Genomic DNA, 4,367 nt, shown 5'->3' on the forward strand with positions numbered 1-4,367 from the left:
CATGAAGGGAGAAGGGAGAATGAGAGCAGTGCCTGGCACAGAGCCCACGCTCAGCAGATAAAACCCACGTGTTGTTTTAGGCAAAGTTCTTGTCTGACGATCATGCCTGTGACACCTCTCCCCCCTCTCCCCCGACCCCGGGGCGGGGTGGGGGGTGGGGAGGGGGAATGTGTTGTAGCTGACCTGCCTTTAAGCTCTATAGGAACACACCCTGAGTTTTTCTGCCCCGGGGAAGCCCGAGGGACGGCTGGGTTGGAGTTTGGTGGCCGGGCTGCGGGAAGGGTGAGGGCTGGTGACAGTGTGGCCGTGGGCAGGGCAGGAGGGAGGTTTCCTGCCTTCACAGATGTTCAGCTTCCTGATTCAGAGGCCTCCCCAGCCAGGCCTCCTCCTCCCCTGTGCAGATTGCAATTTCGGCCCGGCAGGAAGAGAGAAATGAGCTTGCATAATAGAGGAACATTTGGTTCTTTCGGCTGGGCCTGGAGAGGGGGAAGGTTTTTGTGCTGAGCGCGGGGGCAGACTGGAGAGGTTTCCTGCGTGCTGGGCGGCCGTGGGGGAGGCCGGGCCACCAGGAGGGAGGGCTGTGCGGAGGGCCAGATGGACGTGGGGGGGTGTGGGGAGGCTTCCTCGGGGAAGAGCAGACAGGGAGGGGGCCGGGGGCTCTGCGACTTTGCTGTTTTCAAGAGATAGGAGAGAGCGCTCTGGGGAAACCACACGGGGCAGCACTGTGGCCTCGGGGACCCTCGGACAAGCACGCAGCCGTGGTAGGCTGTCCCTCTGTCCTGGGGCCCTTCGGGACACTTCCTCCTCAGCCCAGAGAGACCTGTGACTTCAGCACACAGCCGAACCTGAACTTCCTGATCCAGGGGGATGGGTTTGAGCCGCCACGGTGGGGCCCCCCCAGGATCCCCAGGCCGGACGAGAACGAGAGACACAACTGAGCACAGACTGGCCGAGGTCAGGAGGCAGGTACCCAGATGTGACACCCCCACCCGCAATTGGCTCTGTTGTTTATCAGGGGCCTGAGCTGGGACAATCCCCGAGTAGGGGGAGCAGATTCCAGGCCAGGGTATGGGGTACAGGATCGGGACGAACTCTCGGAGGGATCTTGTAATTCTCGACACGTCGTTCACGTCCCTGACCTGGGTTTGTCCTCACGACGGTGCGGGGAGCTCAGTCTTTGCACAAGTATTTGCTGAGCATCTACTCTGTCCCAGGCCTGTTCCAGGTGCTGGAGCTTCCGCAGTGAGCACAGCAGATAAAGGGCCGTGCACCCCGGGAGGTTCCGTTCTAGGGGAAAAGGCAGGTGCGCAGCAAGGAAACACGTCGCGCCCGCGTGGAGGGCGCACGGCTGGCCTCCGCTCTTCTCCCTTCCCCACGAGAGCGTAAGTCCCCTGCTCTGACCTGCTTTGGCCGAATGAATGAAGTGTCACTGATGCTGTGCCTGGCCCTCAAGGGACCTTGTCCTTTTCTGCACCTTTGCCATCGTGTGGGACAAACACTGATCCACGGGGGTTGAGAGACAGGTGGGCCAGCCAAGCCCGGCCTGGATCAGCCCCGGGTAGGGGTGTAACTGATAACGCGTGATGGTTTATTTTACAATTGTATTTTAAAGTAATCTCTACCCCCCACGTGGGGCTCGAACCCCAAGACAAGAGCCCCACGCTCTACCAACTGAGCCAGCCAGGTGCCCCGCGTGATTGTTGTTTGAAGCCACTGAGTTGAGGGGCCGCTTGTTACGCAGCCGACTGGTGACGATGGCTGGCTGCCGAAACCTGCTATTGCTAAGTGCTGTTATTAACCTCATTCTGTAGACGAGGACGCTGAGGCCCAGAGTGGGGAGAAGAGCCTCTCAACATTATAGTTCACGTGTCCAAGCCCGGACAAGAACCCGGCTGCCTTGACTCCAGCTGGCTTACTCATTCCTTCAGCACGTTTTTATTGAGCACCTACTATGAGTGTATAATTGTTTTGGGAGCTGGAGATACCACAGTGAAAAGGACATCCCTTCTGCAAGCAACGTTGGTTTAGAAGAACTTCTCCTGGGGCGCCTGGGTGGCCAGTCGGGTGAGCGTCCGACTCTTGATTTCGGCTCAGGTCATGATCTCACGGGTCATGAGTTCGAGCCCCGCACTGGGCTCTGCGCTGACAGTGTGGAGCCTGCTTGGGATTCTCTCTCTCCCTCTCGCTCTCTGCCCCTGCCCCGCTTGAGCTGTTTCTCTCTCTCTCTCTCTCTCTCAAAATAGATAAACATTTTGAAAAAAAACGACTACTCTTGTCTTAGGGTTTCGACAGAAGTAGAGACTTGATAAGCCCCATCACGTGGTACGTATACCCACCCGGAACCTCTCATGGCCGGGCTGGGGTGCGGGGCTCCAACTGGCCAGGCCGGATCATGGGTTCACCCTCTGTTGCTGGGGGAAGGGATGGCCTGACCTGAACCATATGGCCTGAGAGCCCAGGAGGGGGGTTTTTTCCCAAAGAAAAAGTGGGTGCTGTTCACCCTTAAGGAAAGGAAGGAGATGCTGGGCAGAGAAGAAAGCAATGCTCACGCCAGACATCTGGGGTCCCGATCAAGACCCCCCCCCCCCCCCGCAGCGGGTCTGTGGTCCTCAGAGAAGACTGCCCCCCCCACCCCCGGGGCCACAGCTGCTCCAGGCCTCCCCCTGCCTCTGACGTCCTCACGGGAGCTCTGCCCGGCTCTCGGAAGATCAGATGTGATTTATTCCTGGCATCTGTACCGCCACTCGCTGTGAGGTGCTTTGCAGTGGAACAATAAGTTACAGGGCCATTTATCTTGTTGGCGGCTTCTGATAAAATGCACAGCCCGAGCAGGCAGGGCCTTTAACGAACACGATCAGGGCTGTTCATTTAGAAACCAGGAGACCTTGAAATTGGCTTTAATTGAAGGGGTTAGCAGAGAGGGGTGTGGCTGGCTTTGTTCAGGCTGGAGCCACCTCGTCTCCAGAAAGGTCGCAAGCGATGGGCAGACCAGGTTGTGAGTCCTGGCCGTGCCTCCACGTTTGACTCTGGGCAGGCTGCGTGGCCGCTCCCAGACTCGGTTTCCACATCTGTGAAATGGGCACGTACTGGTCGGCACCAGCTCAGTTACATTGTAGTAACAAGCGCCCCCCCCCCCTACCCCCCACCCCTTCAACTCTCGCTTTTGACACAGCCACAACCCAGTTCTCCTTGCTGCTGCGTGTGTTCCGGGGGTCGGCTGTGGGCTCCGTGTTTCCTCACCCGGGGGGCCCAGGCTGACGGAGCAAGCATCCCGTCTACGACGTGCAGCGTTCCTGGGCACGGGGCGAATTGCGCCCCGGTTCTTACAGTGCCTTCTCGGGACCAACTGAACTCACTTCCGCTCCTGTCTCCTTGGTCCGGGCCAGTCGCGTGGCCTCGCCTCGCTTCTGGGGGCGGGGCTGGGAGGACAGAAAAATCCTACTGTGTGACTATAGGCAGGGAAGCCAGAGGCGTTATTGTTTATCAGGGAGAGCGATTCTGCGGGGCCATCGTAGAAGTCAGGACGTTTTCTCTCCCTCCTGGAGACGCTGATTTCTGCCTCTAGTCCCCCCTCCCCCACTCGGCCCCCTCGCCCCTTCTGCTACAGACTTCAGTGAACAGCAGTCGCCCTGCCTACTGCTAAATTTTAAAGCGGGTCAGGCTCACAGGCAAAGGGCCCCTGGGGTGGCCACTCTCCAGGGACCCAACTCTGGCCCAGAGCGGGCTGGGACCAGGCATTGACTTCTGACCGTACCCTCAGAATCTGGAGCGGTGCCTGGTGCACGATGGGCGCTCAATAATTACTGGCTGCAATTACGAAGCGATCACGTGCCCTGGAGAAGGTCAGAGGCAGGATCCTCAGTGCTCGGCGCTGCTGTCCCCATGGGTCACTGCCATTTACTGGGGATTCGCCGTGTGCCAGGCCTCCTGAGCCGTCTGCCCTGCGTGCTTTAACCCCTTACCCCTCTACCCACCCCCACTCCACCGTGGAGCAAGGGGGGCAGGGAGGGGTGCCCCCGGCTCAGCGGCTATGGCCCCGTGGAAGTTTTCTCACAGCGGGACAGGCGGCGTCCTGAGCTGCTTCTGGAGGGGGGAGCGAGAGCGGGAGAGAGATTTCCACACGCTGGGGGCTGGGGTCGGCAGGAGGGAGGCAGTCCTTGTGACCTCATTCCGCGGGGCTGCCCCAGGGAGGCGACAGGATCTAGAGGTTGCATCATGCACCGGGGAGGGGGTGCCCTAAGCAAAGCGGTCCCAGTGTAGACAGGCCCCTTCCTCCCGCGCAACAAGAGTTCCACACCAGATGGGGCCGCATGGTCCTGGATCCCAAGCGTCTCAGGGTCCTCGGTGGGGTGCAGCGGCCGGAGGGA

At 59.9% G+C, this 4,367-nt stretch overlaps 1 long non-coding RNA gene across 1 annotated transcript; it reads left to right on the forward strand.

The window, feature by feature from the left end:
* The first annotated feature begins 653 nt into the window (after nucleotides 1–653).
* Nucleotides 654–2,098, forward strand: LOC122203916. The gene is made up of 3 exons (XR_006195399.1): nucleotides 654–966; nucleotides 1,215–1,382; nucleotides 1,812–2,098. It is a non-coding gene; the product is annotated as an uncharacterized LOC122203916 (long non-coding RNA).
* Nucleotides 2,099–4,367: the final 2,269 nt, after the last annotated feature.

This window comes from Panthera leo, chromosome D3 (assembly GCF_018350215.1).
Source record: "Panthera leo isolate Ple1 chromosome D3, P.leo_Ple1_pat1.1, whole genome shotgun sequence".
NCBI classification, from domain to species: domain Eukaryota; kingdom Metazoa; phylum Chordata; class Mammalia; order Carnivora; family Felidae; genus Panthera; species Panthera leo.